The sequence below is a fragment of the Harmonia axyridis genome, chromosome 1 (genome assembly GCF_914767665.1).
Source record: "Harmonia axyridis chromosome 1, icHarAxyr1.1, whole genome shotgun sequence".
NCBI lineage: Eukaryota > Metazoa > Arthropoda > Insecta > Coleoptera > Coccinellidae > Harmonia > Harmonia axyridis.
In genome coordinates this window covers 19,749,397-19,764,383 of record NC_059501.1, presented here as the reverse complement: position 1 = coordinate 19,764,383, position 14,987 = coordinate 19,749,397, and the positions used below count along the sequence as shown (strand labels likewise).

At 33.5% G+C, this 14,987-nt stretch overlaps 1 protein-coding gene across 14 annotated transcripts in view; it reads right to left on the bottom strand.

Annotated features, from left to right (window-relative positions):
- LOC123682733 (protein lap4) overlaps positions 1 to 14,987 on the bottom strand; it is a 144,748-nt gene that overhangs the window by 109,035 nt on the left and 20,726 nt on the right. The window lies entirely within an intron of this gene.

The following is a 14,987-nucleotide window of genomic DNA, read 5'->3' as shown; positions in this document are numbered from 1 at the left end:
GTAGATTGACTGCCGCGGCTGATAGTTCATAGCCGAGCGTAGCGAGCTAAGGCATTCAATTTATTTTGTTGCCGAACTGAACATATAAGTGATAGCAACTTGCTTCTTCTACTCACTTCTCAAGAAGTAAGGGAGGTGACAAAAATATTGATAGTCAAAAAATGTTTTATTCCCACTGAGAATAATCATTTTGCTGCTTAGGCAGGAAAAGTACGCTGAGAGAAGTGTTTATTTGATATTATCGAAAATGCATTATAGTTAATAAATCATTTATTGGATATATGGACAAACAAATATAAGTTTCATGGAAATAAATAATTTATTTGAAATCCCTCCTATAATCATCATTTATTATTACACTTCATTCATTTACGCATCACTTATATTAATAATGCTGAAGAAATATCCATTTGAAGGAAATAAATATAGTTGAGGTTAATATGTCATTGAGTAATAATTAATAAACCTTATTTATATGTAATATGTATCCATTTTGAATAAAAGTAATATTTCAATTCAGTAATGGTTAACGTATTTCTTAGATAATTATTTTGCTTGTTTCTATTATCCGATTGTTAGGGTCTGAGAAGAACCGTTTGCCAAACTAGGTAATTTTGTCATCTTGATTGCATCTGTTCACTCTAACCACTGTTCTGCCAGCAACACTAATAACTAAGCAGGTACAAACGATCTAAACCCAAAATTCAGTACAGATGTGCTGAGCGACGTTCAATAAGCCCATAGTAACACAAATTTTATGTTTAAAAAGGAAATTCAAATCAAAGGAAAAGTTCAAGGACAGAACCTTCAAGGGGATGCGCTTCTCTTTGAGGGATGTGTCCTTAAACTTTTCCACATATTGGATCGCTAGAATTATGTTAGTTTGTTAATTTTTAATAAATCCTATATTCTGAGTGAATTAATTATTGAATTCTTGTAAGAGTTTATTCATAAATTGCAAATGTTCGTTAACTACCAGTTGAAAATTTGTTGACACTGAATTTATTTTATTTTTGGAGATAACGTAAGTTCATATAAATTATATCGAAATATATTGAATATTATCAAATACCTTGTAAACAAATATTTTATTGTCTATTAATAAACTTTTTTGAATGCATAATTTAAATATTAATGAATATATCAAATATAAATCTGCTGTGATAGTTGTGAATAAATAACCTCTAAATAAGTGCTTTATCAATAAAAAAATATGGATTTCTCTCGTGCACATGTCGCTTCTATCGAGAAGCCACTGAGATAGCCAAACAGATGCTATGCGAATGTGAAGCTGTTGGCCGGAAAAGGCTACAACACAATGGCTCTTGGTTTATGAAGTCGAAGCAAGTGATGGAGGTAGCCCCCAGAAAGGTTATTGGGGTCAAGTGCAGTAGCTTTCACTAGACTTAACTCTTATATCATGTATTATTTTTATCCCCGACTTATTTTAATTGTCGGACTGATTAACAGCGAGGGGATGTACAATAAATCTTTTAGGCCCAGTTTCACCAAATGCTTTAATCTTGACTTGGCTCTTAAGTGAGGCCTTAGATCACGATTAGTGTAATGTAGCGTTTCACCACACACCAAAGCGCCATTTAATCGACCAATCGCGATTTAACACTAATCGGCCATTTTTGGAGGATTATAACCTTTCAAGTTGAGATTAATAATTATTTATCAGTATGGAACTCTTGTCTATGTAATTATCTTTCCGGAAATTTCTAATTTTTGGGTCAATTTTATCAAAATATGACTATATGTATAGGCTCAATATTTCCCATTTAAAATACACGTAAACTTTGTTTTTGTGTTTTATGAAATTTATTGCAAAGAATAATTTATTGATATGTTTGATTGAAATATTATTTAAGAAGCAGTTAAACTTGTTAATAAAAATAAATAAGTTAATACAATTACTTATATAGTTTTTTTTTTCCAGAATGTGTGGTTTTGTGAAATGGGATAATTTCTTTTTAACTTCTGCAAGTTTCCGACATTTCGAAGCACATCACTCGACATTTTCGGCAAAAATTAACTTTGTTTTTTGTTTACAAGATGACAAATGATTTGAAATATTATGAGTTATGAATGAATGACACCTGACACCTAGCGCCAATGGTGGTCATCACTGCTAATACGATACAGAACACTATATAACTTTTTGTTCACAACGTTGCCAAATGGTTTGACTATTTAATCGCGATTTGGTTAATCGCGATCATCTTCGGACGGGTTGATGCATGGTGAAACATAAAACACTGTTAAGCCTGCTTTCGTAACAAGCGGAGTTTAATCAATCTGGGATCAAGTGCTGTTTGGTGAAACTGGGCCTAAGTCAAGGTGCATGGGAGGTCGGATGATTCTTCGCCCCTCCTCTAATCAAAAATCTATTCCAATCTACTCACTTCGCGTACCTCAAATTTCATATCGCCGATCAAGAGACTCCCAACGAAATTCCATCTGACAGATCGTGGCTCACGATGCCGACTCCTCGAATCGTGTCCAAATAACAGTAACGCGCGTCGTTTTATTGTTCTAACTGAAAAATCGACTAATTGCGGTAGATCGTCCGAAATCTAAACAGTAATAAAATACGAGCGGAGTTAAATATCGGGCTGCGGCAAGCGTTAATAGAAGTATTTCTTTTCGGTCGCATAATTCACCGCCTCCTACGTCACTGGCGTGCGACGACGGCTTTACGGTGCTTTTTCGATCGGATCTGGTTAATCGACGGAATGGATTTCGTGTCTTCTTTCGTCTCCGAGGTGGTTATTAGGTACGAATGACTATACGTTGGGAAAAAACGGGATGTGCAAGACGTCTAACCTCGAAAAATACGTTCACTAGTTCACACGTATCTGATTTCGCCAATACTGAGATTTTCTCATATTAATTGAACTTTTATGGTGGTAATTGTCACGACCAAAACAAAAATTAACCAGTTGATGGGTCATTCAAATTTTCGTGATATCTGACATAAGTACTCAAAATTATTGGTTATTGAATAATACATTCTGCCAATAAATCACAACGAATTATTGATCGTTAAAAAAGCACATTGAAGAGATAATGGAAATTCTTTAAATCGCCGAGTTGTACTACTGTCCTCTAATCTCACGTCAAGGTTGCGCGTCATCTGTCAATTAGTTTGTTTATAGCGCTCTATTTCATATATTCCTCTCGAGAGTGTTTAGCGACGTTTACAATGGATTAAATAATGGACCAAAGAATCTGCGTTGAATTTCGTGGTCAGAAAATTTGAAAAATTCTCATAATTAGTCGAAAATTACTCGATTTGAAAGGAATATACATTCCCGGTAGGATAGGGAATGGCGATAGAATAAATTAGATTACACCAAAGGAGAATGAGGGCAATAGAATACATAATGTATTAAGAAATATGTTTTATCGTTACCATACAGACTGAATCAATGGAAAGGCTTACAAAGGTGGAGACCATAGGATAAATATGTCGTGTGTCGTTGGTCAATTATTGGCACTTACTCACAACCGTATATATGATTGTTAACAATGCGTATCATTGAGATTAATCGTGTGTATCTCTAGACAGGATTCACATAGGACAATAGAATGTCATCATGAGTTTTAATAGAGAATTTAATTTATCCCGCATTATATAATTTACGAGTATCCACAAATCAAAGTTACTCCAAGGGCGAATGGGAACAACAAATGTATTATCGTTACCATACAGGTAGAACCAATCGAAAATCTTACAAAGGTCATTGCGATAGAATACATTAGAATAAATCATACATATTTTGCGTTTCGTCTACCAACTATTGGTACTTACAACAGCAATTATGATTGTTAACAATACGTATCATTAAGATTAATCATGTGTGTCTCTAGGCAGGATTCACATACGACAATAGAATGTCATAATGAGTTTTAATAGAGAATTTAATTTATCCCGCATTATATAATTTACGAGTAACCACAAATCAAAGTTACTCCAAGGGCGAATGAGGATTACAAATATATTCTCGTTACCATACAGGTAGAACCAATAGTAAATCTTACAAAGGTCATTGCGATAGAATACATCAGAATAAATCATACATATCTTGCGATTCGTCTACCAACTATTGGTACTTACAACAGCATTTATGATTGTTAACAATACGTATCATTAAGATTAATCATGTGTGTCTCTAGACAGGATTCACATACGACAATAGAATGTCATCATGAGTTTTAATAGAGAATTTAATTTATCCCGCATTATATAATTTACGAGTAACCACAAATCACAGTTACTCCAAGGGCGAATGGGGATTACAAATATATTATCGTTACCATACAGGTAGAACCAATCGAAAATCTTACAAAGGTCATTGCGGTAGAATACATCAGAATAAATCATACATATTTTGCGTTTCGTCTACCAACTATTGGTACTTACAACAGCATTTATGATTGTTAACAATACATATCATTAAGATTAATCATGTGTGTCTCTAGACAGGATTCACATACGACAATAGAATGTCATCATGAGTTTTAATAGAGAATATAATTTATCCCGCATTATATAATTTACGAGTATCCACAAATCAAGGTTACTCCAAGGGCGAATGGGGACTACAAATATATTCTCGTTACCATACAGGTAGAACCAATCGAAAATCTTACAAAGGTCATTGCGATAGAATACATCAGAATAAATCATACATATTTTGCGTTTCGTCTACCAACTATTGGTACTTACAACAGCAATTATGATTGTTAACAATACATATCATTAAGATTAATCATGTGTGTCTCTAGACAGGATTCACATACGACAATAGAATGTCATCATGAGTTTTAATAGAGAATTTAATTTATCCCGCATTATATAATTTACGAGTAACCACAAATCAAAGTTACTCCAAGGGCGAATGGGGATTACAAATATATTCTCGTTACCATACAGGTAGAACCAATAGTAAATCTTACAAAGGTCATTGCGATAGAATACATCAGAATAAATCATACATATCTTGCGATTCGTCTACCAACTATTGGTACTTACAACAGCATTTATGATTGTTAACAATACATATCATTAAGATTAATCATGTGTGTCTCTAGACAGGATTCACATACGACAATAGAATGTCATCATGAGTTTTAATAGAGAATTTAATTTATCCCGCATTATAGGTATAATTTACGAGTAACCACAAATCACAGTTACTCCAAGGGCGAATGGGGATTACAAATATATTATCGTTACCATACAGGTAGAACCAATCGAAAATCTTACAAAGGTCATTGCGATAGAATACATCAGAATAAATCATACATATTTTGCGTTTCGTCTACCAACTATTGGTACTTACAACAGCATTTATGATTGTTAACAATACGTATCATTAAGATTAATCATGTGTATCTCTAGACAGGATTCACATACGACAATAGAATGTCATCATGAGTTTTAATAGAGAATTTAATTTATCCCGCATTATATAATTTACGAGTATCCACAAATCAAGGTTACTCCAAGGGCGAATGGGGACTACAAATGTATTATCGTTACCATACAGGTAGAACCAATCGAAAATCTTACAAAGGTCATTGCGATAGAATACATCAGAATAAATCATACATATTTTGCGTTTCGTCTACCAACTATTGGTTCTTACAACAGCATTTATGATTGTTAACAATACGTATCATTAAGATTAATCATGTGTGTCTCTAGACAGGATTCACATAGGACAATAGAATGTCATCATGAGTTTTAATAGAGAATTTAATTTATCCCGCATTATATAATTTACGAGTATCCACAAATCAAGGTTACTCCAAGGGCGAATGGGGACTACAAATGTATTATCGTTACCATACAGGTAGAACCAATCGAAAATCTTACAAAGGTCATTGCGATAGAATACATCAGAATAAATCATACATATTTTGCGTTTCGTCTACCAACTATGGGTACTTACAACAGCATTTATGATTCTTAATAATACGTATCATTAAGATTAATCATGTGTATCTCTAGACAGGATTCACATACGACAATAGAATGTCATCATGAGTTTTAATAGAGAATTTAATTTATCCCGCATTATATAATTTACGAGTATCCACAAATCAAGGTTACTCCAAGGGCGAATGGGGACTACAAATGTATTATCGTTACCATACAGGTAGAACCAATCGAAAATCTTACAAAGGTCATTGCGATAGAATACATCAGAATAAATCATACATATCTTGCGATTCGTCTACCAACTATTGGTACTTACAACAGCATTTATGATTGTTAACAATACGTATCATTAAGATTAATCATGTGTGTCTCTAGACAGGATTCACATACGACAATAGAATGTCATCATGAGTTTTAATAGAGAATTTAATTTATCCCGCATTATATAATTTACGAGTAATCACAAATCAAGGTTACTCCAAGGGCGAATGGGGACTACAAATATATTCTCGTTACCATACAGGTAGAACCAATAGTAAATCTTACAAAGGTCATTGCGATAGAATACATCAGAATAAATCATACATATCTTGCGATTCGTCTACCAACTATTGGTACTTACAACAGCATTTATGATTGTTAACAATACGTATCATTAAGATTAATCATGTGTATCTCTAGACAGGATTCACATACGACAATAGAATGTCATCATGAGTTTTAATAGAGAATTTAATTTATCCCGCATTATATAATTTACGAGTATCCACAAATCAAGGTTACACCAAGGGCGAATGGGGATTACAAATATATTATCGTTTCCATACAGGTAGAACCAATCGAAAATCTTACAAAGGTCATTGCGATAGAATACATCAGAATAAATCATACATATTTTGCGTTTCGTCTACCATCTATTGGTACTTACAACAGCATTTATGATTGTTAACAATACGTATCATTAAGATTAATCATGTGTATCTCTAGACAGGATTCACATACGACAATAGAATGTCATCATGAGTTTTAATAGAGAATTTAATTTATCCCGCATTATATAATTTACGAGTATCCACAAATCAAGGTTACTCCAAGGGCGAATGGGGACTACAAATGTATTATCGTTACCATACAGGTAGAACCAATCGAAAATCTTACAAAGGTCATTGCGATAGAATACATCAGAATAAATCATACATATTTTGCGTTTCGTCTACCAACTATTGCTACTTACAACAGCATTTATGATTGTTAACCATACGTATCATTAAGATTAATCATGTGTATCTCTAGACAGGATTCACATACGACAATAGAATGTCATCATGAGTTTTAATAGAGAATTTAATTTATCCCGCATTATATAATTTACGAGTATCCACAAATCAAGGTTACTCCAAGGGCGAATGGGGACTACAAATGTATTATCGTTACCATACAGGTAGAACCAATCGAAAATCTTACAAAGGTCATTGCGATAGAATACATCAGAATATATCATACATATTTTGCATTTCGTCTACCAACTATTGGTACTTACAACAGCATTTATGATTGTTAACAATACGTATCATTAAGATTAATCATGTGTATCTCTAGACAGGATTCACATACGACAATAGAATGTCATCATGAGTTTTAATAGAGAATTTAATTTATCCCGCATTATATAATTTACGAGTATCCACAAATCAAGGTTACTCCAAGGGCGAATGGGGACTACAAATGTATTATCGTTATCATACAGGTAGAACCAATCGAAAATCTTACAAAGATCATTGCGATAGAATACATCAGAATAAATCATACATATTTTGCGTTTCGTCTACCAACTATTGGTACTTACAACAGCATTTATGATTGTTAACAATACGTATCATTAAGATTAATCATGTGTGTCTCTAGACAGGATTCACATACGACAATAGAATGTCATCATGAGTTTTAATAGAGAATTTAATTTATCCCGCATTATATAATTTACGAGTATCCACAAATCAAGGTTACTCCAAGGGCGAATGGGGACTACAAATGTATTATCGTTACCATACAGGTAGAACCAATCGAAAATCTTACAAAGGTCATTGCGATAGAATACATCAGAATAAATCATACATATTTTGCGTTTCGTCTACCAACTATTGGTTCTTACAACAGCATTTATGATTGTTAACAATACGTATCATTAAGATTAATCATGTGTGTCTCTAGACAGGATTCACATAGGACAATAGAATGTCATCATGAGTTTTAATAGAGAATATAATTTATCCCGCATTATATAATTTACGAGTATCCACTAATCAAGGTTACTCCAAGGGCGAATGGGGATTACAAATATATTATCGTTTCCATACAGGTAGAACCAATCGAAAATCTTACAAAGGTCATTGCGATAGAATACATCAGAATAAATCATACATATTTTGCGTTTCGTCTACCATCTATTGGTACTTACAACAGCATTTATGATTGTTAACAATACGTATCATTAAGATTAATCATGTGTATCTCTAGACAGGATTCACATACGACAATAGAATGTCATCATGAGTTTTAATAGAGAATTTAATTTATCCCGCATTATATAATTTACGAGTATCCACAAATCAAGGTTACTCCAAGGGCGAATGGGGACTACAAATGTATTATCGTTACCATACAGGTAGAACCAATCGAAAATCTTACAAAGGTCATTGCGATAGAATACATCAGAATAAATCATACATATTTTGCGTTTCGTCTACCAACTATTGCTACTTACAACAGCATTTATGATTGTTAACCATACGTATCATTAAGATTAATCATGTGTATCTCTAGACAGGATTCACATACGACAATAGAATGTCATCATGAGTTTTAATAGAGAATTTAATTTATCCCGCATTATATAATTTACGAGTATCCACAAATCAAGGTTACTCCAAGGGCGAATGGGGACTACAAATGTATTATCGTTACCATACAGGTAGAACCAATCGAAAATCTTACAAAGGTCATTGCGATAGAATACATCAGAATATATCATACATATTTTGCATTTCGTCTACCACTATTGGTACTTACAACAGCATTTATGATTGTTAACAATACGTATCATTAAGATTAATCATGTGTATCTCTAGACAGGATTCACATACGACAATAGAATGTCATCATGAGTTTTAATAGAGAATTTAATTTATCCCGCATTATATAATTTACGAGTATCCACAAATCAAGGTTACTCCAAGGGCGAATGGGGACTACAAATGTATTATCGTTATCATACAGGTAGAACCAATCGAAAATCTTACAAAGATCATTGCGATAGAATACATCAGAATAAATCATACATATTTTGCGTTTCGTCTACCAACTATTGGTACTTACAACAGCATTTATGATTGTTAACAATACGTATCATTAAGATTAATCATGTGTGTCTCTAGACAGGATTCACATAGGACAATAGAATGTCATCATGAGTTTTAATAGAGAATTTAATTTATCCCGCATTATATAATTTACGAGTATCCACAAATCAAGGTTACTCCAAGGGCGAATGGGGACTACAAATGTATTATCGTTACCATACAGATAGAACCAATCGAAAATCTTACAAAGGTCATTGCGATAGAATACATCAGAATAAATCATACATATTTTGCGTTTCGTCTACCAACTATGGGTACTTACAACAGCATTTATGATTCTTAATAATACGTATCATTAAGATTAATCATGTGTGTCTCTAGACAGGATTCACATACGACAATAGAATGTCATCATGAGTTTTAATAGAGAATTTAATTTATCCCGCATTATATAATTTACGAGTATCCACAAATCAAGGTTACTCCAAGGGCGAATGGGGATTACAAATATATTATCGTTTCCATACAGGTAGAACCAATCGAAAATCTTACAAAGGTCATTGCGATAGAATACATCAGAATAAATCATACATATTTTGCGTTTCGTCTACCATCTATTGGTACTTACAACAGCATTTATGATTGTTAACAATACGTATCATTAAGATTAATCATGTGTATCTCTAGACAGGATTCACATACGACAATAGAATGTCATCATGAGTTTTAATAGAGAATTTAATTTATCCCGCATTATATAATTTACGAGTATCCACAAATCAAGGTTACTCCAAGGGCGAATGGGGACTACAAATGTATTATCGTTACCATACAGGTAGAACCAATCGAAAATCTTACAAAGGTCATTGCGATAGAATACATCAGAATAAATCATACATATTTTGCGTTTCGTCTACCAACTATTGCTACTTACAACAGCATTTATGATTGTTAACCATACGTATCATTAAGATTAATCATGTGTATCTCTAGACAGGATTCACATACGACAATAGAATGTCATCATGAGTTTTAATAGAGAATTTAATTTATCCCGCATTATATAATTTACGAGTATCCACAAATCAAGGTTACTCCAAGGGCGAATGGGGACTACAAATGTATTATCGTTACCATACAGGTAGAACCAATCGAAAATCTTACAAAGGTCATTGCGATAGAATACATCAGAATATATCATACATATTTTGCATTTCGTCTACCAACTATTGGTACTTACAACAGCATTTATGATTGTTAACAATACGTATCATTAAGATTAATCATGTGTATCTCTAGACAGGATTCACATACGACAATAGAATGTCATCATGAGTTTTAATAGAGAATTTAATTTATCCCGCATTATATAATTTACGAGTATCCACAAATCAAGGTTACTCCAAGGGCGAATAGGGACTACAAATGTATTATCGTTATCATACAGGTAGAACCAATCGAAAATCTTACAAAGATCATTGCGATAGAATACATCAGAATAAATCATACATATTTTGCGTTTCGTCTACCAACTATTGGTACTTACAACAGCATTTATGATTGTTAACAATACGTATCATTAAGATTAATCATGTGTGTCTCTAGACAGGATTCACATACGACAATAGAATGTCATCATGAGTTTTAATAGAGAATTTAATTTATCCCGCATTATATAATTTACGAGTATCCACAAATCAAGGTTACTCCAAGGGCGAATGGGGACTACAAATGTATTATCGTTACCATACAGGTAGAACCAATCGAAAATCTTACAAAGGTCATTGCGATAGAATACATCAGAATAAATCATACATATTTTGCGTTTCGTCTACCAACTATTGGTTCTTACAACAGCATTTATGATTGTTAACAATACGTATCATTAAGATTAATCATGTGTGTCTCTAGACAGGATTCACATAGGACAATAGAATGTCATCATGAGTTTTAATAGAGAATATAATTTATCCCGCATTATATAATTTACGAGTATCCACAAATCAAGGTTACTCCAAGGGCGAATGGGGATTACAAATATATTATCGTTTCCATACAGGTAGAACCAATCGAAAATCTTACAAAGGTCATTGCGATAGAATACATCAGAATAAATCATACATATTTTGCGTTTCGTCTACCATCTATTGGTACTTACAACAGCATTTATGATTGTTAACAATACGTATCATTAAGATTAATCATGTGTATCTCTAGACAGGATTCACATACGACAATAGAATGTCATCATGAGTTTTAATAGAGAATTTAATTTATCCCGCATTATATAATTTACGAGTATCCACAAATCAAGGTTACTCCAAGGGCGAATGGGGACTACAAATGTATTATCGTTACCATACAGGTAGAACCAATCGAAAATCTTACAAAGGTCATTGCGATAGAATACATCAGAATAAATCATACATATTTTGCGTTTCGTCTACCAACTATTGCTACTTACAACAGCATTTATGATTGTTAACCATACGTATCATTAAGATTAATCATGTGTATCTCTAGACAGGATTCACATACGACAATAGAATGTCATCATGAGTTTTAATAGAGAATTTAATTTATCCCGCATTATATAATTTACGAGTATCCACAAATCAAGGTTACTCCAAGGGCGAATGGGGACTACAAATGTATTATCGTTACCATACAGGTAGAACCAATCGAAAATCTTACAAAGGTCATTGCGATAGAATACATCAGAATATATCATACATATTTTGTATTTCGTCTACCAACTATGGGTACTTACAACAGCATTTATGATTCTTAATAATACGTATCATTAAGATTAATCATGTGTGTCTCTAGACAGGATTCACATACGACAATAGAATGTCATCATGAGTTTTAATAGAGAATTTAATTTATCCCGCATTATATAATTTACGAGTAACCACAAATCAAAGTTACTCCAAGGGCGAATGGGGATTACAAATATATTATCGTTACCATACAGTTAGAACCAATCGAAAATCTTACAAAGGTCATTGAGATAGAATACATCAGAATAAATCATACATATTTTGCGTTTCGTCTACCAACTATGGGTACTTACAACAGCATTTATGATTCTTAATAATACGTATCATTAAGATTAATCATGTGTGTCTCTAGACAGGATTCACATACGACAATAGAATGTCATCATGAGTTTTAATAGAGAATTTAATTTATCCCGCATTATATAATTTACGAGTATCCACAAATCAAGGTTACTCCAAGGGCGAATGGGGACTACAAATGTATTATCGTTATCATACAGGTAGAACCAATCGAAAATCTCACAAAGGTCATTGCGATAGAATACATTAGAATAAATATTCAACTATGTAGTGGCAAAAAGTCAGGACACGAATACCAGTGATGAATGATTAGAATAAATCATACATATTTTGCGTTTCGTCTAACATTTATTGGTACTTACTCACAACATCATTGTTGGATTACAAATGTATTATCGTTACCATACAGGTAGAACCAATAGTAAATCTTACAAAGATCATTGCGATAGAATACATTAGAAAAAATCATGCATATTTTGTGTTTAGTCTACCAATACAGGTGTGTAGTATGTATCAGTATGAAGAACCTGTATATTTTCATACTTGAGACGACAAGGTCCGTATAACCAAACACCATCTTAAAATATAAATATATTTACTATGTTTACCCTTGTCGATCGTGTTGTATTTATCAACTCGCAAGGTTGTTGTGAATATACAATATAAATAGTAAATGTATATCATGTCGCTAAATAGATAAAATAGTAAGAAATGATCTTATTCAATAGTAGTCTAATTCATTCATTTTGATGCTCACATTCTTGAATTACATTATGTGAGTTTTCATCTGTGATCAGTACAGTGTGCAGTAAGAAATAAATACCCTTTGATGAGTCTGGAGAGTATTAATTAACCATTCCTTCAACTGTATAACGATTGACCGAACCTACCCTAGCTGGGTACATCACAGGTGGAACCAATCGAAAAGATTACAAAGGTCGATGCAATTCGTTGAAAAATATAGCAGTTTCAAGATTTATGCAAAGGTTCGTAACCATAATCGTATAAAATTCGATAAAATTCAAGGATAATATCTTCAGAAAATATTCAGTTATTTCCGTAACAGATCGGCATGAATGAAAGATCCCTCGAAAGCTCATTTTTTCACATTTGTGCTTTCTTATTTTTTTTTTCCTTCGAATTGGACGCTTCCCGTACATGCTCGTATGAATGATTCGAATAAGAAGGAACCTCTACCTCTGTTGGCACATTTATACGACGCGACTCATTCGCTCTACCCAAACAACAAGATGTATAACAATCTCCCCGTCGAAGAAAGAAATCGAACATCCTCTGGCAAACATAAAATCCCGACGAAAGTCAGCAACTTGTCCAATAAGGCCGGATCACACGTGGACCGACATGAATTATGGCAGGACGCCGTCGTCGTAAAGTCTTCCGACCGTGCGGCCGTAAAATCGAATTCCGTAAAAGAGCGGGACCACAGGGAGAAGGAGGAGGAGGAGGCGATGTCGGTGGGTGTCTTGGCACGCTTAGCGACAGAGTTCCTTAAACTCCTAGCCGGTCTCCTTCACATGCCCCGGGTGGCAAGGTCGCGGATGCGATCCCTCGAGAGCTCCAAAGAGGTCTCTCTCCGCACGCGAACACAAAAATGGCACTTATGGAAGGGTCATTTTTCGGCAGAGCCTCGCGGTGAAAATAGTTGATTGGGGAGGGTTTTTTCAGCTGACGTTAGAACCGCCTGAGGCAATTTGGAAAGACTTGGGTAAAGTCTATTATTAGATTTTTATGTGATCTAGTTTCCCGAACATGTTTTGACTAACTGAAGAAGAAGTCCGGTCAAATTTTTTTTATGATTAAATAATTCTGGTTCTTCCTTCACAGTATTCATTTTTAATTAATTGAACCAATTGACGGCAATTTCGGTTGAATAAGTTTTAAAGAGTAATAAATTACTGTACTATAAACTGTATTTTACGACGCCGTTATATTTTTGGTAGAGTTCCAGCAGGATTTAGGTACTGTAATTTTTCAACAACCTTCTGAGAAATCGAAAGTTTCTAGTGAATTACATTAATTATTTCAGAACAAGTTTTTGTGCCAAATTTTCTTCTATTCAAACAATCTGGTGAAACAATCGCATCAGATTATACTTGAAACTTTGTCTAGGCACTAGTTTTTACAAAATCGTATGTAAAGGATCAGATAAATTATCAATGGAACAAAGCTCTAAATACATTGATGGGCATTTGTCAAATACACTAAAAATAAAAATAAGATCAACAAAATCAGAAAATGTAAAACTCCTACTTTTAGCTCACACGTCGCAAGGTGGACTTCAAACATCAGGCAACATTGCTATCAGGACTACGGAAGTGCTATCCTCGTTTTATGTCATCTCTCAGGGTGTAAATGTCAAGAATTCAAAACGAAATAAGAACGAAGAAACTAGAAAACTTTGGCGAGACACGAAAAGTCTAACTTCGATGGTCTCAGATTTCGAAAAACTTTGACCCTTTTTGTACCTAATTATATAGAGAAATTCTTTTCTTTCCAGACTAACGAGTTGAAACTACCCCAAAATATAAAACTATCCCTAAATATAAAACTATCCCAAAATGTAAATCTATC